Below are 22,505 nucleotides of genomic sequence, written 5' to 3' on the forward strand. Positions count from 1 at the left end.
GAGCTTTCGTCGTCGTCGTCGTCCTCCTCCTCCTCCTCTCCAACGTGCGCCACAACGAACGGTTGTTGTTCATATTCCTCCCTCGCAACCTGTTCCGGAATTCCAGCATTCGATGAAAGCGGTGGAATGCTTTCTTCCATCTGATTTTCAGAGACAGGCAGAAATAGTGAGGATATTTCACTTACTTGGTCGTCGGAGCTGTCCCTTGGGATGGCACGAAGAAAATCCCAAAGCTGACCAGCCTTTCCATTAGACGACATCTCTCTTTGAGCACGAAGGATAATGTCTTCTATATTCATGGATGGTCCCGACACTTCGAATAAGCTGGAGTCGGTGCCCGGTGCCTCCAACAGGCTTGAGCAATCACCCTCGTACTCAGAACTGTTAGGGCTCAAGGAGATGTTGACGGCCTCCTCACGAGCCTCTTCACCAGACGCCTTCTGCTCAGGTGGTACGGCGTCATCCTCCTCCACATTCCTTGTGCGGAATCTCTTCCAGCGCATCAACATAGATGTCACGAATGCTATTGCGCAAATTTTCGCCATCTTCTCTCTCTCTCTTTTCGTTAATACGAATCCACCGATAACGTGGTGGAGAATTAAAAGGGTCGACTCCCGGCCGCAAAACGAATAAACGATGAATCGTGTAAACGTGACACAGCGAGGAGCCGAGGACGCGCGCGCGAAACGCAAGTCCTTATATACCCATCGAGATGAAAAATTTCCCAGAAATTTTTGGAAAATTCCTAGAATCGTATAAAAATTTTGTATAACATTCCCCTGTACGACAGGTTCGAAAAATTTCCTGGAATTCCAGAAAATTTCCGGGATATTTTTGGACCCGACCAAGAATGGTTGCAGCTGACGATTCGACGGTTCAGTAATCGAACCTGTAGACCCGGCTGTTCATATTGTTATTATTATTTTTTTTTTTCATCAATAAGTAGGGGACGTCCTCGGCTGTAAAAGTATATCACGACGTTGAAGATGCAGCGCCATCTATCGATCATAACTGTGGAATGCTACGGTTCCAATGCAGACAGTCCATGTAATTGAAATTACGTTCTCGCAGATGCGCGAATTCATACAGTTACTTTCAGATACGAAATAAATTTATCTCATCGAGAGTCTCTGAGTGCATTTAAAGTCCACCACCAACTTGGACGGGAAAAGCGATGACTGGCGAGAAGAGCTTCAAATCACAAATGCTTCATTTCAGAACCTTAATGTTTTCACAGTTTTGTACAGTGCTTGCAGAGCATCTGATCTCTTGAATGATATGAAAAATAAAACTCGTATGGTAAGCAGTTTCTTGGGATTGGATCGGCAAAGAAAAGACGTTCAATAAACCTCCAGATGAAAACACTAGCATCAAACATATCAGATATCAGTTTGCATGTCAAAGTGTTGTAACCTGGGGGTAGCGGCTGCCAACACAACATTCAAAAAGGGCAGCCGTACCAAAAAAAAAGAAAGAAAAAAAAATAGGAGAAGCGAAACCGCAGTTTCGCCCCCCGTCAACGCCCAAGAAAGTTTCACTTTGCTTTGGCAAGTTAGAACTAACAAAAGAAAAACTCGAAGAACTCACGAAAACATTTTTTGTTAGTTTTTTTTTTTAAGTTTGTTTTGTTTTTTTGTTTTTAATTTTTTTTTTTTTTTGCGTTTTTTTTTTCTCATCTGCGACTTGACGGTGATTTCGCCAAGTCTACATCGATTCAGAACCAGTTTCTGAAGTACCCAATTCAACGCAATGCCAAACTCGGTTTAAAATCCGCAAAACTGTCGCATGTTGGCACGCGCTAGCTTCCTCACTCGGCGCATGTTCTCTGGGACTGGAGTCGAGGCGCGAATTGGGGCAGATCTTCTTCTCCTGCGTGGCACTTCAATCGCTCGAGGAGCAATAACATCTAAATAGCTTCCTCCCAAGAAGTCCAACGTTGGAGATGTTGGTTGGATATTTCCAACGCAACAATAACTCGGTTCAGAAGAAATGTAGCTTCCTCCTAACGAGTAGTGTAGGGTCGGACTTGTAGGACGAAGGCGGCCAGCACATTCGAATGTTTGGTCACCGAAAAAGAACCTCTCGAAAGAGCTTTCGTCGTCGTCGTCGTCCTCCTCCTCCTCCTCTCCAACGTGCGCCACAACGAACGGTTGTTGTTCATATTCCTCCCTCGCAACCTGTTCCGGAATTCCAGCATTCGATGAAAGCGGTGGAATGCTTTCTTCCATCTGATTTTCAGAGACAGGCAGAAATAGTGAGGATATTTCACTTACTTGGTCGTCGGAGCTGTCCCTTGGGATGGCACGAAGAAAATCCCAAAGCTGACCAGCCTTTCCATTAGACGACATCTCTCTTTGAGCACGAAGGATAATGTCTTCTATATTCATGGATGGTCCCGACACTTCGAATAAGCTGGAGTCGGTGCCCGGTGCCTCCAACAGGCTTGAGCAATCACCCTCGTACTCAGAACTGTTAGGGCTCAAGGAGATGTTGACGGCCTCCTCACGAGCCTCTTCACCAGACGCCTTCTGCTCAGGTGGTACGGCGTCATCCTCCTCCACATTCCTTGTGCGGAATCTCTTCCAGCGCATCAACATAGATGTCACGAATGCTATTGCGCAAATTTTCGCCATCTTCTCTCTCTCTCTTTTCGTTAATACGAATCCACCGATAACGTGGTGGAGAATTAAAAGGGTCGACTCCCGGCCGCAAAACGAATAAACGATGAATCGTGTAAACGTGACACAGCGAGGAGCCGAGGACGCGCGCGCGAAACGCAAGTCCTTATATACCCATCGAGATGAAAAATTTCCCAGAAATTTTTGGAAAATTCCTAGAATCGTATAAAAATTTTGTATAACATTCCCCTGTACGACAGGTTCGAAAAATTTCCTGGAATTCCAGAAAATTTCCGGGATATTTTTGGACCCGACCAAGAATGGTTGCAGCTGACGATTCGACGGTTCAGTAATCGAACCTGTAGACCCGGCTGTTCATATTGTTATTATTATTTTTTTTTTTCATCAATAAGTAGGGGACGTCCTCGGCTGTAAAAGTATATCACGACGTTGAAGATGCAGCGCCATCTATCGATCATAACTGTGGAATGCTACGGTTCCAATGCAGACAGTCCATGTAATTGAAATTACGTTCTCGCAGATGCGCGAATTCATACAGTTACTTTCAGATACGAAATAAATTTATCTCATCGAGAGTCTCTGAGTGCATTTAAAGTCCACCACCAACTTGGACGGGAAAAGCGATGACTGGCGAGAAGAGCTTCAAATCACAAATGCTTCATTTCAGAACCTTAATGTTTTCACAGTTTTGTACAGTGCTTGCAGAGCATCTGATCTCTTGAATGATATGAAAAATAAAACTCGTATGGTAAGCAGTTTCTTGGGATTGGATCGGCAAAGAAAAGACGTTCAATAAACCTCCAGATGAAAACACTAGCATCAAACATATCAGATATCAGTTTGCATGTCAAAGTGTTGTAACCTGGGGGTAGCGGCTGCCAACACAACATTCAAAAAGGGCAGCCGTACCAAAAAAAAAGAAAGAAAAAAAAATAGGAGAAGCGAAACCGCAGTTTCGCCCCCCGTCAACGCCCAAGAAAGTTTCACTTTGCTTTGGCAAGTTAGAACTAACAAAAGAAAAACTCGAAGAACTCAAGAAAACATTTTTTGTTAGTTTTTTTTTTTAAGTTTTTTTTGTTTTTTTGTTTTTAATTTTTTTTTTTTTGCGTTTTTTTTTTCTCATCTGCGACTTGACGGTGATTTCGCCAAGTCTACATCGATTCAGAACCAGTTTCTGAAGTACCCAATTCAACGCAATGCCAAACTCGGTTTAAAATCCGCAAAACTGTCGCATGTTGGCACGCGCTAGCTTCCTCACTCGGCGCATGTTCTCTGGGACTGGAGTCGAGGCGCGAATTGGGGCAGATCTTCTTCTCCTGCGTGGCACTTCAATCGCTCGAGGAGCAATAACATCTAAATAGCTTCCTCCCAAGAAGTCCAACGTTGGAGATGTTGGTTGGATATTTCCAACGCAACAATAACTCGGTTCAGAAGAAATGTAGCTTCCTCCTAACGAGTAGTGTAGGGTCGGACTTGTAGGACGAAGGCGGCCAGCACATTCGAATGTTTGGTCACCGAAAAAGAACCTCTCGAAAGAGCTTTCGTCGTCGTCGTCGTCGTCGTCCTCCTCCTCCTCCTCTCCAACGTGCGCCACAACGAACGGTTGTTGTTCATATTCCTCCCTCGCAACCTGTTCCGGAATTCCAGCATTCGATGAAAGCGGTGGAATGCTTTCTTCCATCTGATTTTCAGAGACAGGCAGAAATAGTGAGGATATTTCACTTACTTCGTCGTCGGAGCTGTCCCTTGGGATGGCACGAAGAAAATCCCAAAGCTGACCAGCCTTTCCATTAGACGACATCTCTCTTTGAGCACGAAGGATAATGTCTTCTATATTCATGGATGGTCCCGACACTTCGAATAAGCTGGAGTCGGTGCCCGGTGCCTCCAACAGGCTTGAGCAATCACCCTCGTACTCAGAACTGTTAGGGCTCAAGGAGATGTTGACGGCCTCCTCACGAGCCTCTTCACCAGACGCCTTCTGCTCAGGTGGTACGGCGTCATCCTCCTCCACATTCCTTGTGCGGAATCTCTTCCAGCGCATCAACATAGATGTCACGAATGCTATTGCGCAAATTTTCGCCATCTTCTCTCTCTCTCTTTTCGTTAATACGAATCCACCGATAACGTGGTGGAGAATTAAAAGGGTCGACTCCCGGCCGCAAAACGAATAAACGATGAATCGTGTAAACGTGACACAGCGAGGAGCCGAGGACGCGCGCGCGAAACGCAAGTCCTTATATACCCATCGAGATGAAAAATTTCCCAGAAATTTTTGGAAAATTCCTAGAATCGTATAAAAATTTTGTATAACATTCCCCTGTACGACAGGTTCGAAAAATTTCCTGGAATTCCAGAAAATTTCCGGGATATTTTTGGACCCGACCAAGAATGGTTGCAGCTGACGATTCGACGGTTCAGTAATCGAACCTGTAGACCCGGCTGTTCATATTGTTATTATTATTTTTTTTTTTCATCAATAAGTAGGGGACGTCCTCGGCTGTAAAAGTATATCACGACGTTGAAGATGCAGCGCCATCTATCGATCATAACTGTGGAATGCTACGGTTCCAATGCAGACAGTCCATGTAATTGAAATTACGTTCTCGCAGATGCGCGAATTCATACAGTTACTTTCAGATACGAAATAAATTTATCTCATCGAGAGTCTCTGAGTGCATTTAAAGTCCACCACCAACTTGGACGGGAAAAGCGATGACTGGCGAGAAGAGCTTCAAATCACAAATGCTTCATTTCAGAACCTTAATGTTTTCACAGTTTTGTACAGTGCTTGCAGAGCATCTGATCTCTTGAATGATATGAAAAATAAAACTCGTATGGTAAGCAGTTTCTTGGGATTGGATCGGCAAAGAAAAGACGTTCAATAAACCTCCAGATGAAAACACTAGCATCAAACATATCAGATATCAGTTTGCATGTCAAAGTGTTGTAACCTGGGGGTAGCGGCTGCCAACACAACATTCAAAAAGGGCAGCCGTACCAAAAAAAAAGAAAGAAAAAAAAATAGGAGAAGCGAAACCGCAGTTTCGCCCCCCGTCAACGCCCAAGAAAGTTTCACTTTGCTTTGGCAAGTTAGAACTAACAAAAGAAAAACTCGAAGAACTCAAGAAAACATTTTTTGTTAGTTTTTTTTTTAGTTTTTTTTGTTTTTTTGTTTTTAATTTTTTTTTTTTTTTTTTTTTTGCGTTTTTTTTTTCTCATCTGCGACTTGACGGTGATTTCGCCAAGTCTACATCGATTCAGAACCAGTTTCTGAAGTACCCAATTCAACGCAATGCCAAACTCGGTTTAAAATCCGCAAAACTGTCGCATGTTGGCACGCGCTAGCTTCCTCACTCGGCGCATGTTCTCTGGGACTGGAGTCGTGGCGCGAATTGGGGCAGATCTTCTTCTCCTGCGTGGCACTTCAATCGCTCGAGGAGCAATAACATCTAAATAGCTTCCTCCCAAGAAGTCCAACGTTGGAGATGTTGGTTGGATATTTCCAACGCAACAATAACTCGGTTCAGAAGAAATGTAGCTTCCTCCTAACGAGTAGTGTAGGGTCGGACTTGTAGGACGAAGGCGGCCAGCACATTCGAATGTTTGGTCACCGAAAAAGAACCTCTCGAAAGAGCTTTCGTCGTCGTCGTCGTCCTACTCCTCCTCCTCTCCAACGTGCGCCACAACGAACGGTTGTTGTTCATATTCCTCCCTCGCAACCTGTTCCGGAATTCCAGCATTCGATGAAAGCGGTGGAATGCTTTCTTCCATCTGATTTTCAGAGACAGGCAGAAATAGTGAGGATATTTCACTTACTTCGTCGTCGGAGCTGTCCCTTGGGATGGCACGAAGAAAATCCCAAAGCTGACCAGCCTTTCCATTAGACGACATCTCTCTTTGAGCACGAAGGATAATGTCTTCTATATTCATGGATGGTCCCGACACTTCGAATAAGCTGGAGTCGGTGCCCGGTGCCTCCAACAGGCTTGAGCAATCACCCTCGTACTCAGAACTGTTAGGGCTCAAGGAGATGTTGACGGCCTCCTCACGAGCCTCTTCACCAGACGCCTTCTGCTCAGGTGGTACGGCGTCATCCTCCTCCACATTCCTTGTGCGGAATCTCTTCCAGCGCATCAACATAGATGTCACGAATGCTATTGCGCAAATTTTCGCCATCTTCTCTCTCTCTCTTTTCGTTAATACGAATCCACCGATAACGTGGTGGAGAATTAAAAGGGTCGACTCCCGGCCGCAAAACGAATAAACGATGAATCGTGTAAACGTGACACAGCGAGGAGCCGAGGACGCGCGCGCGAAACGCAAGTCCTTATATACCCATCGAGATGAAAAATTTCCCAGAAATTTTTGGAAAATTCCTAGAATCGTATAAAAATTTTGTATAACATTCCCCTGTACGACAGGTTCGAAAAATTTCCTGGAATTCCAGAAAATTTCCGGGATATTTTTGGACCCGACCAAGAATGGTTGCAGCTGACGATTCGACGGTTCAGTAATCGAACCTGTAGACCCGGCTGTTCATATTCTTATTATTATTTTTTTTTTCATCAATAAGTAGGGGACGTCCTCGGCTGTAAAAGTATATCACGACGTTGAAGATGCAGCGCCATCTATCGATCATAACTGTGGAATGCTACGGTTCCAATGCAGACAGTCCATGTAATTGAAATTACGTTCTCGCAGATGCGCGAATTCATACAGTTACTTTCAGATACGAAATAAATTTATCTCATCGAGAGTCTCTGAGTGCATTTAAAGTCCACCACCAACTTGGACGGGAAAAGCGATGACTGGCGAGAAGAGCTTCAAATCACAAATGCTTCATTTCAGAACCTTAATGTTCTCACAGTTTTGTACAGTGCTTGCAGAGCATCTGATCTCTTGAATGATATGAAAAATAAAACTCGTATGGTAAGCAGTTTCTTGGGATTGGATCGGCAAAGAAAAGACGTTCAATAAACCTCCAGATGAAAACACTAGCATCAAACATATCAGATATCAGTTTGCATGTCAAAGTGTTGTAACCTGGGGGTAGCGGCTGCCAACACAACATTCAAAAAGGGCAGCCGTACCAAAAAAAAAGAAAGAAAAAAAAATAGGAGAAGCGAAACCGCAGTTTCGCCCCCCGTCAACGCCCAAGAAAGTTTCACTTTGCTTTGGCAAGTTAGAACTAACAAAAGAAAAACTCGAAGAACTCAAGAAAACATTTTTTGTTAGTTTTTTTTTTAGTTTTTTTTGTTTTTTTGTTTTTAATTTTTTTCTTTTTTTTTGCGTTTTTTTTTCTCATCTGCGACTTGACGGTGATTTCGCCAAGTCTACATCGATTCAGAACCAGTTTCTGAAGTACCCAATTCAACGCAATGCCAAACTCGGTTTAAAATCCGCAAAACTGTCGCATGTTGGCACGCGCTAGCTTCCTCACTCGGCGCATGTTCTCTGGGACTGGAGTCGAGGCGCGAATTGGGGCAGATCTTCTTCTCCTGCGTGGCACTTCAATCGCTCGAGGAGCAATAACATCTAAATAGCTTCCTCCCAAGAAGTCCAACGTTGGAGATGTTGGTTGGATATTTCCAACGCAACAATAACTCGGTTCAGAAGGAATGTAGCTTCCTCCTAACGAGTAGTGTAGGGTCGGACTTGTAGGACGAAGGCGGCCAGCACATTCGAATGTTTGGTCACCGAAAAAGAACCTCTCGAAAGAGCTTTCGTCGTCGTCGTCGTCCTCCTCCTCCTCCTCTCCAACGTGCGCCACAACGAACGGTTGTTGTTCATATTCCTCCCTCGCAACCTGTTCCGGAATTCCAGCATTCGATGAAAGCGGTGGAATGCTTTCTTCCATCTGATTTTCAGAGACAGGCAGAAATAGTGAGGATATTTCACTTACTTGGTCGTCGGAGCTGTCCCTTGGGATGGCACGAAGAAAATCCCAAAGCTGACCAGCCTTTCCATTAGACGACATCTCTCTTTGAGCACGAAGGATAATGTCTTCTATATTCATGGATGGTCCCGACACTTCGAATAAGCTGGAGTCGGTGCCCGGTGCCTCCAACAGGCTTGAGCAATCACCCTCGTACTCAGAACTGTTAGGGCTCAAGGAGATGTTGACGGCCTCCTCACGAGCCTCTTCACCAGACGCCTTCTGCTCAGGTGGTACGGCGTCATCCTCCTCCACATTCCTTGTGCGGAATCTCTTCCAGCGCATCAACATAGATGTCACGAATGCTATTGCGCAAATTTTCGCCATCTTCTCTCTCTCTCTTTTCGTTAATACGAATCCACCGATAACGTGGTGGAGAATTAAAAGGGTCGACTCCCGGCCGCAAAACGAATAAACGATGAATCGTGTAAACGTGACACAGCGAGGAGCCGAGGACGCGCGCGCGAAACGCAAGTCCTTATATACCCATGGAGATGAAAAATTTCCCAGAAATTTTTGGAAAATTCCTAGAATCGTATAAAAATTTTGTATAACATTCCCCTGTACGACAGGTTCGAAAAATTTCCTGGAATTCCAGAAAATTTCCGGGATATTTTTGTACCCGACCAAGAATGGTTGCAGCTGACGATTCGACGGTTCAGTAATCGAACCTGTAGACCCGGCTGTTCATATTGTTATTATTATTTTTTTTTTCATCAATAAGTAGGGGACGTCCTCGGCTGTAAAAGTATATCACGACGTTGAAGATGCAGCGCCATCTATCGATCATAACTGTGGAATGCTACGGTTCCAATGCAGACAGTCCATGTAATTGAAATTACGTTCTCGCAGATGCGCGAATTCATACAGTTACTTTCAGATACGAAATAAATTTATCTCATCGAGAGTCTCTGAGTGCATTTAAAGTCCACCACCAACTTGGACGGGAAAAGCGATGACTGGCGAGAAGAGCTTCAGATCACAAATGCTTCATTTCAGAACCTTAATGTTTTCACAGTTTTGTACAGTGCTTGCAGAGCATCTGATCTCTTGAATGATATGAAAAATAAAACTCGTATGGTAAGCAGTTTCTTGGGATTGGATCGGCAAAGAAAAGACGTTCAATAAACCTCCAGATGAAAACACTAGCATCAAACATATCAGATATCAGTTTGCATGTCAAAGTGTTGTAACCTGGGGGTAGCGGCTGCCAACACAACATTCAAAAAGGGCAGCCGTACCAAAAAAAAAGAAAGAAAAAAAAATAGGAGAAGCGAAACCGCAGTTTCGCCCCCCGTCAACGCCCAAGAAAGTTTCACTTTGCTTTGGCAAGTTAGAACTAACAAAAGAAAAACTCGAAGAACTCAAGAAAACATTTTTTGTTAGTTTTTTTTTTAGTTTTTTTTGTTTTTTTGTTTTTAATTTTTTTCTTTTTTTTTTGCGTTTTTTTTTTTCTCATCTGCGACTTGACGGTGATTTCGCCAAGTCTACATCGATTCAGAACCAGTTTCTGAAGTACCCAATTCAACGCAATGCCAAACTCGGTTTAAAATCCGCAAAACTGTCGCATGTTGGCACGCGCTAGCTTCCTCACTCGGCGCATGTTCTCTGGGACTGGAGTCGAGGCGCGAATTGGGGCAGATCTTCTTCTCCTGCGTGGCACTTCAATCGCTCGAGGAGCAATAACATCTAAATAGCTTCCTCCCAAGAAGTCCAACGTTGGAGATGTTGGTTGGATATTTCCAACGCAACAATAACTCGGTTCAGAAGGAATGTAGCTTCCTCCTAACGAGTAGTGTAGGGTCGGACTTGTAGGACGAAGGCGGCCAGCACATTCGAATGTTTGGTCACCGAAAAAGAACCTCTCGAAAGAGCTTTCGTCGTCGTCGTCGTCCTCCTCCTCCTCCTCTCCAACGTGCGCCACAACGAACGGTTGTTGTTCATATTCCTCCCTCGCAACCTGTTCCGGAATTCCAGCATTCGATGAAAGCGGTGGAATGCTTTCTTCCATCTGATTTTCAGAGACAGGCAGAAATAGTGAGGATATTTCACTTACTTCGTCGTCGGAGCTGTCCCTTGGGATGGCACGAAGAAAATCCCAAAGCTGACCAGCCTTTCCATTAGACGACATCTCTCTTTGAGCACGAAGGATAATGTCTTCTATATTCATGGGTGGTCCCGACACTTCGAATAAGCTGGAGTCGGTGCCCGGTGCCTCCAACAGGCTTGAGCAATCACCCTCGTACTCAGAACTGTTAGGGCTCAAGGAGATGTTAACGGCCTCCTCACGAGCCTCTTCACCAGACGCCTTCTGCTCAGGTGGTACGGCGTCATCCTCCTCCACATTCCTTGTGCGGAATCTCTTCCAGCGCATCAACATAGATGTCACGAATGCTATTGCGCAAATTTTCGCCATCTTCTCTCTCTCTCTTTTCGTTAATACGAATCCACCGATAACGTGGTGGAGAATTAAAAGGGTCGACTCCCGGCCGCAAAACGAATAAACGATGAATCGTGTAAACGTGACACAGCGAGGAGCCGAGGACGCGCGCGCGAAACGCAAGTCCTTATATACCCATCGAGATGAAAAATTTCCCAGAAATTTTTGAAAAATTCCTAGAATCGTATAAAAATTTTGTATAACATTCCCCTGTACGACAGGTTCGAAAAATTTCCTGGAATTCCAGAAAATTTCCCGGATATTTTTGGACCCGACCAAGAATGGTTGCAGCTGACGATTCGACGGTTCAGTAATCGAACCTGTAGACCCGGCTGTTCATATTGTTATTATTATTATTTTTTTTCATCAATAAGTAGGGGACGTCCTCGGCTGTAAAAGTATATCACGACGTTGAAGATGCAGCGCCATCTATCGATCATAACTGTGGAATGCTACGGTTCCAATGCAGACAGTCCATGTAATTGAAATTACGTTCTCGCAGATGCGCGAATTCATACAGTTACTTTCAGATACGAAATAAATTTATCTCATCGAGAGTCTCTGAGTGCATTTAAAGTCCACCACCAACTTGGACGGGAAAAGCGATGACTGGCGAGAAGAGCTTCAAATCACAAATGCTTCATTTCAGAACCTTAATGTTTTCACAGTTTTGTACAGTGCTTGCAGAGCATCTGATCTCTTGAATGATATGAAAAATAAAACTCGTATGGTAAGCAGTTTCTTGGGATTGGATCGGCAAAGAAAAGACGTTCAATAAACCTCCAGATGAAAACACTAGCATCAAACATATCAGATATCAGTTTGCATGTCAAAGTGTTGTAACCTGGGGGTAGCGGCTGCCAACACAACATTCAAAAAGGGCAGCCGTACCAAAAAAAAAGAAAGAAAAAAAAATAGGAGAAGCGAAACCGCAGTTTCGCCCCCCGTCAACGCCCAAGAAAGTTTCACTTTGCTTTGGCAAGTTAGAACTAACAAAAGAAAAACTCGAAGAACTCAAGAAAACATTTTTTGTTAGTTTTTTTTTTAAGTTTTTTTTGTTTTTTTGTTTTTAATTTTGTTTTTTTTTTTGCGTTTTTTTTTCTCATCTGCGACTTGACGGTGATTTCGCCAAGTCTACATCGATTCAGAACCAGTTTCTGAAGTACCCAATTCAACGCAATGCCAAACTCGGTTTAAAATCCGCAAAACTGTCGCATGTTGGCACGCGCTAGCTTCCTCACTCGGCGCATGTTCTCTGGGACTGGAGTCGAGGCGCGAATTGGGGCAGATCTTCTTCTCCTGCGTGGCACTTCAATCGCTCGAGGAGCAATAACATCTAAATAGCTTCCTCCCAAGAAGTCCAACGTTGGAGATGTTGGTTGGATATTTCCAACGCAACAATAACTCGGTTCAGAAGAAATGTAGCTTCCTCCTAACGAGTAGTGTAGGGTCGGACTTGTAGGACGAAGGCGGCCAGCACATTCGAATGTTTGGTCACCGAAAAAGAACCTCTCGAAAGAGCTTTCGTCGTCGTCGTCGTCCTCCTCCTCCTCCTCTCCAACGTGCGCCACAACGAACGGTTGTTGTTCATATTCCTCCCTCGCAACCTGTTCCGGAATTCCAGCATTCGATGAAAGCGGTGGAATGCTTTCTTCCATCTGATTTTCAGAGACAGGCAGAAATAGTGAGGATATTTCACTTACTTCGTCGTCGGAGCTGTCCCTTGGGATGGCACGAAGAAAATCCCAAAGCTGACCAGCCTTTCCATTAGACGACATCTCTCTTTGAGCACGAAGGATAATGTCTTCTATATTCACGGATGGTCCCGACACTTCGAATAAGCTGGAGTCGGTGCCCGGTGCCTCCAACAGGCTTGAGCAATCACCCTCGTACTCAGAACTGTTAGGGCTCAAGGAGATGTTGACGGCCTCCTCACGAGCCTCTTCACCAGACGCCTTCTGCTCAGGTGGTACGGCGTCATCCTCCTCCACATTCCTTGTGCGGAATCTCTTCCAGCGCATCAACATAGATGTCACGAATGCTATTGCGCAAATTTTCGCCATCTTCTCTCTCTCTCTTTTCGTTAATACGAATCCACCGATAACGTGGTGGAGAATTAAAAGGGTCGACTCCCGGCCGCAAAACGAATAAACGATGAATCGTGTAAACGTGACACAGCGAGGAGCCGAGGACGCGCGCGCGAAACGCAAGTCCTTATATACCCATGGAGATGAAAAATTTCCCAGAAATTTTTGGAAAATTCCTAGAATCGTATAAAAATTTTGTATAACATTCCCCTGTACGACAGGTTCGAAAAATTTCCTGGAATTCCAGAAAATTTCCGGGATATTTTTGGACCCGACCAAGAATGGTTGCAGCTGACGATTCGACGGTTCAGTAATCGAACCTGTAGACCCGGCTGTTCATATTGTTATTATTATTTTTTTTTTCATCAATAAGTAGGGGACGTCCTCGGCTGTAAAAGTATATCACGACGTTGAAGATGCAGCGCCATCTATCGATCATAACTGTGGAATGCTACGGTTCCAATGCAGACAGTCCATGTAATTGAAATTACGTTCTCGCAGATGCGCGAATTCATACAGTTACTTTCAGATACGAAATAAATTTATCTCATCGAGAGTCTCTGAGTGCATTTAAAGTCCACCACCAACTTGGACGGGAAAAGCGATGACTGGCGAGAAGAGCTTCAGATCACAAATGCTTCATTTCAGAACCTTAATGTTTTCACAGTTTTGTACAGTGCTTGCAGAGCATCTGATCTCTTGAATGATATGAAAAATAAAACTCGTATGGTAAGCAGTTTCTTGGGATTGGATCGGCAAAGAAAAGACGTTCAATAAACCTCCAGATGAAAACACTAGCATCAAACATATCAGATATCAGTTTGCATGTCAAAGTGTTGTAACCTGGGGGTAGCGGCTGCCAACACAACATTCAAAAAGGGCAGCCGTACCAAAAAAAAAGAAAGAAAAAAAAATAGGAGAAGCGAAACCGCAGTTTCGCCCCCCGTCAACGCCCAAGAAAGTTTCACTTTGCTTTGGCAAGTTAGAACTAACAAAAGAAAAACTCGAAGAACTCAAGAAAACATTTTTTGTTAGTTTTTTTTTTAGTTTTTTTTGTTTTTTTGTTTTTAATTTTTTTCTTTTTTTTTTGCGTTTTTTTTTTCTCATCTGCGACTTGACGGTGATTTCGCCAAGTCTACATCGATTCAGAACCAGTTTCTGAAGTACCCAATTCAACGCAATGCCAAACTCGGTTTAAAATCCGCAAAACTGTCGCATGTTGGCACGCGCTAGCTTCCTCACTCGGCGCATGTTCTCTGGGACTGGAGTCGAGGCGCGAATTGGGGCAGATCTTCTTCTCCTGCGTGGCACTTCAATCGCTCGAGGAGCAATAACATCTAAATAGCTTCCTCCCAAGAAGTCCAACGTTGGAGATGTTGGTTGGATATTTCCAACGCAACAATAACTCGGTTCAGAAGGAATGTAGCTTCCTCCTAACGAGTAGTGTAGGGTCGGACTTGTAGGACGAAGGCGGCCAGCACATTCGAATGTTTGGTCACCGAAAAAGAACCTCTCGAAAGAGCTTTCGTCGTCGTCGTCGTCCTCCTCCTCCTCCTCTCCAACGTGCGCCACAACGAACGGTTGTTGTTCATATTCCTCCCTCGCAACCTGTTCCGGAATTCCAGCATTCGATGAAAGCGGTGGAATGCTTTCTTCCATCTGATTTTCAGAGACAGGCAGAAATAGTGAGGATATTTCACTTACTTCGTCGTCGGAGCTGTCCCTTGGGATGGCACGAAGAAAATCCCAAAGCTGACCAGCCTTTCCATTAGACGACATCTCTCTTTGAGCACGAAGGATAATGTCTTCTATATTCATGGGTGGTCCCGACACTTCGAATAAGCTGGAGTCGGTGCCCGGTGCCTCCAACAGGCTTGAGCAATCACCCTCGTACTCAGAACTGTTAGGGCTCAAGGAGATGTTAACGGCCTCCTCACGAGCCTCTTCACCAGACGCCTTCTGCTCAGGTGGTACGGCGTCATCCTCCTCCACATTCCTTGTGCGGAATCTCTTCCAGCGCATCAACATAGATGTCACGAATGCTATTGCGCAAATTTTCGCCATCTTCTCTCTCTCTCTTTTCGTTAATACGAATCCACCGATAACGTGGTGGAGAATTAAAAGGGTCGACTCCCGGCCGCAAAACGAATAAACGATGAATCGTGTAAACGTGACACAGCGAGGAGCCGAGGACGCGCGCGCGAAACGCAAGTCCTTATATACCCATCGAGATGAAAAATTTCCCAGAAATTTTTGAAAAATTCCTAGAATCGTATAAAAATTTTGTATAACATTCCCCTGTACGACAGGTTCGAAAAATTTCCTGGAATTCCAGAAAATTTCCCGGATATTTTTGGACCCGACCAAGAATGGTTGCAGCTGACGATTCGACGGTTCAGTAATCGAACCTGTAGACCCGGCTGTTCATATTGTTATTATTATTATTTTTTTTCATCAATAAGTAGGGGACGTCCTCGGCTGTAAAAGTATATCACGACGTTGAAGATGCAGCGCCATCTATCGATCATAACTGTGGAATGCTACGGTTCCAATGCAGACAGTCCATGTAATTGAAATTACGTTCTCGCAGATGCGCGAATTCATACAGTTACTTTCAGATACGAAATAAATTTATCTCATCGAGAGTCTCTGAGTGCATTTAAAGTCCACCACCAACTTGGACGGGAAAAGCGATGACTGGCGAGAAGAGCTTCAAATCACAAATGCTTCATTTCAGAACCTTAATGTTTTCACAGTTTTGTACAGTGCTTGCAGAGCATCTGATCTCTTGAATGATATGAAAAATAAAACTCGTATGGTAAGCAGTTTCTTGGGATTGGATCGGCAAAGAAAAGACGTTCAATAAACCTCCAGATGAAAACACTAGCATCAAACATATCAGATATCAGTTTGCATGTCAAAGTGTTGTAACCTGGGGGTAGCGGCTGCCAACACAACATTCAAAAAGGGCAGCCGTACCAAAAAAAAAGAAAGAAAAAAAAATAGGAGAAGCGAAACCGCAGTTTCGCCCCCCGTCAACGCCCAAGAAAGTTTCACTTTGCTTTGGCAAGTTAGAACTAACAAAAGAAAAACTCGAAGAACTCAAGAAAACATTTTTTGTTAGTTTTTTTTTTAAGTTTTTTTTGTTTTTTTGTTTTTAATTTTGTTTTTTTTTTTGCGTTTTTTTTTCTCATCTGCGACTTGACGGTGATTTCGCCAAGTCTACATCGATTCAGAACCAGTTTCTGAAGTACCCAATTCAACGCAATGCCAAACTCGGTTTAAAATCCGCAAAACTGTCGCATGTTGGCACGCGCTAGCTTCCTCACTCGGCGCATGTTCTCTGGGACTGGAGTCGAGGCGCGAATTGGGGCAGATCTTCTTCTCCTGCGTGGCACTTCAATCGCTCGAGGAGCAATAACATCTAAATAGCTTCCTCCCAAGAAGTCCAACGTTGGAGATGTTGGTTGGATATTTCCAACGCAACAATAACTCGGTTCAGAAGAAATGTAGCTTCCTCCTAACGAGTAGTGTAGGGTCGGACTTGTAGGACGAAGGCGGCCAGCACATTCGAATGTTTGGTCACCGAAAAAGAACCTCTCGAAAGAGCTTTCGTCGTCGTCGTCGTCCTCCTCCTCCTCCTCTCCAACGTGCGCCACAACGAACGGTTGTTGTTCATATTCCTCCCTCGCAACCTGTTCCGGAATTCCAGCATTCGATGAAAGCGGTGGAATGCTTTCTTCCATCTGATTTTCAGAGACAGGCAGAAATAGTGAGGATATTTCACTTACTTCGTCGTCGGAGCTGTCCCTTGGGATGGCACGAAGAAAATCCCAAAGCTGACCAGCCTTTCCATTAGACGACATCTCTCTTTGAGCACGAAGGATAATGTCTTCTATATTCACGGATGGTCCCGACACTTCGAATAAGCTGGAGTCGGTGCCCGGTGCCTCCAACAGGCTTGAGCAATCACCCTCGTACTCAGAACTGTTAGGGCTCAAGGAGATGTTGACGGCCTCCTCACGAGCCTCTTCACCAGACGCCTTCTGCTCAGGTGGTACGGCGTCATCCTCCTCCACATTCCTTGTGCGGAATCTCTTCCAGCGCATCAACATAGATGTCACGAATGCTATTGCGCAAATTTTCGCCATCTTCTCTCTCTCTCTTTTCGTTAATACGAATCCACCGATAACGTGGTGGAGAATTAAAAGGGTCGACTCCCGGCCGCAAAACGAATAAACGATGAATCGTGTAAACGTGACACAGCGAGGAGCCGAGGACGCGCGCGCGAAACGCAAGTCCTTATATACCCATCGAGATGAAAAATTTCCCAGAAATTTTTGGAAAATTCCTAGAATCGTATAAAAATTTTGTATAACATTCCCCTGTACGACAGGTTCGAAAAATTTCCTGGAATTCCAGAAAATTTCCGGGATATTTTTCGACCCGACCAAGAATGGTTGCAGCTGACGATTCGACGGTTCAGTAATCGAACCTGTAGACCCGGCTGTTCATATTGTTATTATTATTATTTTTTTCATCAATAAGTAGGGGACGTCCTCGGCTGTAAAAGTATATCACGACGTTGAAGATGCAGCGCCATCTATCGATCATAACTGTGGAATGCTACGGTTCCAATGCAGACAGTCCATGTAATTGAAATTACGTTCTCGCAGATGCGCGAATTCATACAGTTACTTTCAGATACGAAATAAATTTATCTCATCGAGAGTCTCTGAGTGCATTTAAAGTCCACCACCAACTTGGACGGCAAAAGCGATGACTGGCGAGAAGAGCTTCAAATCACAAATGCTTCATTTCAGAACCTTAATGTTTTCACAGTTTTGTACAGTGCTTGCAGAGCATCTGATCTCTTGAATGATATGAAAAATAAAACTCGTATGGTAAGCAGTTTCTTGGGATTGGATCGGCAAAGAAAAGACGTTCAATAAACCTCCAGATGAAAACACTAGCATCAAACATATCAGATATCAGTTTGCATGTCAAAGTGTTGTAACCTGGGGGTAGCGGCTGCCAACACAACATTCAAAAAGGGCAGCCGTACCAAAAAAAAAGAAAGAAAAAAAAATAGGAGAAGCGAAACCGCAGTTTTGCCCCCCGTCAACGCCCAAGAAAGTTTCACTTTGCTTTGGCAAGTTAGAACTAACAAAAGAAAAACTCGAAGAACTCAAGAAAACATTTTTTGTTAGTTTTTTTTTTTTAAGTTTTTTTTGTTTTTTTGTTTTTAATTTTTTTTTTTTTTGCATTTTTTTTTTCTCATCTGCGACTTGACGGTGATTTCGCCAAGTCTACATCGATTCAGAACCAGTTTCTGAAGTACCCAATTCAACGCAATGCCAAACTCGGTTTAAAATCCGCAAAACTGTCGCATGTTGGCACGCGCTAGCTTCCTCACTCGGCGCATGTTCTCTGGGACTGGAGTCGAGGCGCGAATTGGGGCAGATCTTCTTCTCCTGCGTGGCACTTCAATCGCTCGAGGAGCAATAACATCTAAATAGCTTCCTCCCAAGAAGTCCAACGTTGGAGATGTTGGTTGGATATTTCCAACGCAACAATAACTCGGTTCAGAAGAAATGTAGCTTCCTCCTAACGAGTAGTGTAGGGTCGGACTTGTAGGACGAAGGCGGCCAGCACATTCGAATGTTTGGTCACCGAAAAAGAACCTCTCGAAAGAGCTTTCGTCGTCGTCGTCGTCCTCCTCCTCCTCCTCTCCAACGTGCGCCACAACGAACGGTTGTTGTTCATATTCCTCCCTCGCAACCTGTTCCGGAATTCCAGCATTCGATGAAAGCGGTGGAATGCTTTCTTCCATCTGATTTTCAGAGACAGGCAGAAATAGTGAGGATATTTCACTTACTTCGTCGTCGGAGCTGTCCCTTGGGATGGCACGAAGAAAATCCCAAAGCTGACCAGCCTTTCCATTAGACGACATCTCTCTTTGAGCACGAAGGATAATGTCTTCTATATTCACGGATGGTCCCGACACTTCGAATAAGCTGGAGTCGGTGCCCGGTGCCTCCAACAGGCTTGAGCAATCACCCTCGTACTCAGAACTGTTAGGGCTCAAGGAGATGTTGACGGCCTCCTCACGAGCCTCTTCACCAGACGCCTTCTGCTCAGGTGGTACGGCGTCATCCTCCTCCACATTCCTTGTGCGGAATCTCTTCCAGCGCATCAACATAGATGTCACGAATGCTATTGCGCAAATTTTCGCCATCTTCTCTCTCTCTCTTTTCGTTAATACGAATCCACCGATAACGTGGTGGAGAATTAAAAGGGTCGACTCCCGGCCGCAAAACGAATAAACGATGAATCGTGTAAACGTGACACAGCGAGGAGCCGAGGACGCGCGCGCGAAACGCAAGTCCTTATATACCCATCGAGATGAAAAATTTCCCAGAAATTTTTGGAAAATTCCTAGAATCGTATAAAAATTTTGTATAACATTCCCCTGTACGACAGGTTCGAAAAATTTCCTGGAATTCCAGAAAATTTCCGGGATATTTTTCGACCCGACCAAGAATGGTTGCAGCTGACGATTCGACGGTTCAGTAATCGAACCTGTAGACCCGGCTGTTCATATTGTTATTATTATTATTTTTTTCATCAATAAGTAGGGGACGTCCTCGGCTGTAAAAGTATATCACGACGTTGAAGATGCAGCGCCATCTATCGATCATAACTGTGGAATGCTACGGTTCCAATGCAGACAGTCCATGTAATTGAAATTACGTTCTCGCAGATGCGCGAATTCATACAGTTACTTTCAGATACGAAATAAATTTATCTCATCGAGAGTCTCTGAGTGCATTTAAAGTCCACCACCAACTTGGACGGCAAAAGCGATGACTGGCGAGAAGAGCTTCAAATCACAAATGCTTCATTTCAGAACCTTAATGTTTTCACAGTTTTGTACAGTGCTTGCAGAGCATCTGATCTCTTGAATGATATGAAAAATAAAACTCGTATGGTAAGCAGTTTCTTGGGATTGGATCGGCAAAGAAAAGACGTTCAATAAACCTCCAGATGAAAACACTAGCATCAAACATATCAGATATCAGTTTGCATGTCAAAGTGTTGTAACCTGGGGGTAGCGGCTGCCAACACAACATTCAAAAAGGGCAGCCGTACCAAAAAAAAAGAAAGAAAAAAAAATAGGAGAAGCGAAACCGCAGTTTTGCCCCCCGTCAACGCCCAAGAAAGTTTCACTTTGCTTTGGCAAGTTAGAACTAACAAAAGAAAAACTCGAAGAACTCAAGAAAACATTTTTTGTTAGTTTTTTTTTTTTAAGTTTTTTTTGTTTTTTTGTTTTTAATTTTTTTTTTTTTTGCATTTTTTTTTTCTCATCTGCGACTTGACGGTGATTTCGCCAAGTCTACATCGATTCAGAACCAGTTTCTGAAGTACCCAATTCAACGCAATGCCAAACTCGGTTTAAAATCCGCAAAACTGTCGCATGTTGGCACGCGCTAGCTTCCTCACTCGGCGCATGTTCTCTGGGACTGGAGTCGAGGCGCGAATTGGGGCAGATCTTCTTCTCCTGCGTGGCACTTCAATCGCTCGAGGAGCAATAACATCTAAATAGCTTCCTCCCAAGAAGTCCAACGTTGGAGATGTTGGTTGGATATTTCCAACGCAACAATAACTCGGTTCAGAAGAAATGTAGCTTCCTTCTAACGAGTAGTGTAGGGTCGGACTTGTAGGACGAAGGCGGCCAGCACATTCGAATGTTTGGTCACCGAAAAAGAACCTCTCGAAAGAGCTTTCGTCGTCGTCGTCGTCCTCCTCCTCCTCCTCTCCAACGTGCGCCACAACGAACGGTTGTTGTTCATATTCCTCCCTCGCAACCTGTTCCGGAATTCCAGCATTCGATGAAAGCGGTGGAATGCTTTCTTCCATCTGATTTTCAGAGACAGGCAGAAATAGTGAGGATATTTCACTTACTTCGTCGTCGGAGCTGTCCCTTGGGATGGCACGAAGAAAATCCCAAAGCTGACCAGCCTTTCCATTAGACGACATCTCTCTTTGAGCACGAAGGATAATGTCTTCTATATTCATGGATGGTCCCGACACTTCGAATAAGCTGGAGTCGGTGCCCGGTGCCTCCAACAGGCTTGAGCAATCACCCTCGTACTCAGAACTGTTAGGGCTCAAGGAGATGTTGACGGCCTCCTCACGAGCCTCTTCACCAGACGCCTTCTGCTCAGGTGGTACGGCGTCATCCTCCTCCACATTCCTTGTGCGGAATCTCTTCCAGCGCATCAACATAGATGTCACGAATGCTATTGCGCAAATTTTCGCCATCTTCTCTCTCTCTCTTTTCGTTAATACGAATCCACCGATAACGTGGTGGAGAATTAAAAGGGTCGACTCCCGGCCGCAAAACGAATAAACGATGAATCGTGTAAACGTGACACAGCGAGGAGCCGAGGACGCGCGCGCGAAACGCAAGTCCTTATATACCCATCGAGATGAAAAATTTCCCAGAAATTTTTGGAAAATTCCTAGAATCGTATAAAAATTTTGTATAACATTCCCCTGTACGACAGGTTCGAAATATTTCCTGGAATTCCAGAAAATTTCCGGGATATTTTTGGACCCGACCAAGAATGGTTGCAGCTGACGATTCGACGGTTCAGTAATCGAACCTGTAGACCCGGCTGTTCATATTGTTATTATTTTTTTTTTTTTCATCAATAAGTAGGGGACGTCCTCGGCTGTAAAAGTATATCACGACGTTGAAGATGCAGCGCCATCTATCGATCATAACTGTGGAATGCTACGGTTCCAATGCAGACAGTCCATGTAATTGTAATTACGTTCTCGCAGATGCGCGAATTCATACAGTTACTTTCAGATACGAAATAAATTTATCTCATCGAGAGTCTCTGAGTGCATTTAAAGTCCACCACCAACTTGGACGGCAAAAGCGAGAAGAGCTTCAAATCACAAATGCTTCATTTCAGAACCTTAATGTTTTCACAGTTTTGTACAGTGCTTGCAGAGCATCTGATCTCTTGAATGATATGAAAAATAAAACTCGTATGGTAAGCAGTTTCTTGGGATTGGATCGGCAAAGAAAAGACGTTCAATAAACCTCCAGATGAAAACACTAGCATCAAACATATCAGATATCAGTTTGCATGTCAAAGTGTTGTAACCTGGGGGTAGCGGCTGCCAACACAACATTCAAAAAGGGCAGCCGTACCAAAAAAAAAGAAAGAAAAAAAAATAGGAGAAGCGAAACCGCAGTTTCGCCCCCCGTCAACGCCCAAGAAAGTTTCACTTTGCTTTGGCAAGTTAGAACTAACAAAAGAAAAACTCGAAGAACTCAAGAAAACATTTTTTGTTAGTTTTTTTTTTAAGTTTTTTTTGTTTTT

This window comes from Pholcus phalangioides, unplaced genomic scaffold (assembly GCF_987345545.1).
Source record: "Pholcus phalangioides strain wild (caught in Gottingen) unplaced genomic scaffold, Ppha-v1.0 ptg000172l_1, whole genome shotgun sequence".
Lineage (NCBI taxonomy): Eukaryota > Metazoa > Arthropoda > Arachnida > Araneae > Pholcidae > Pholcus > Pholcus phalangioides.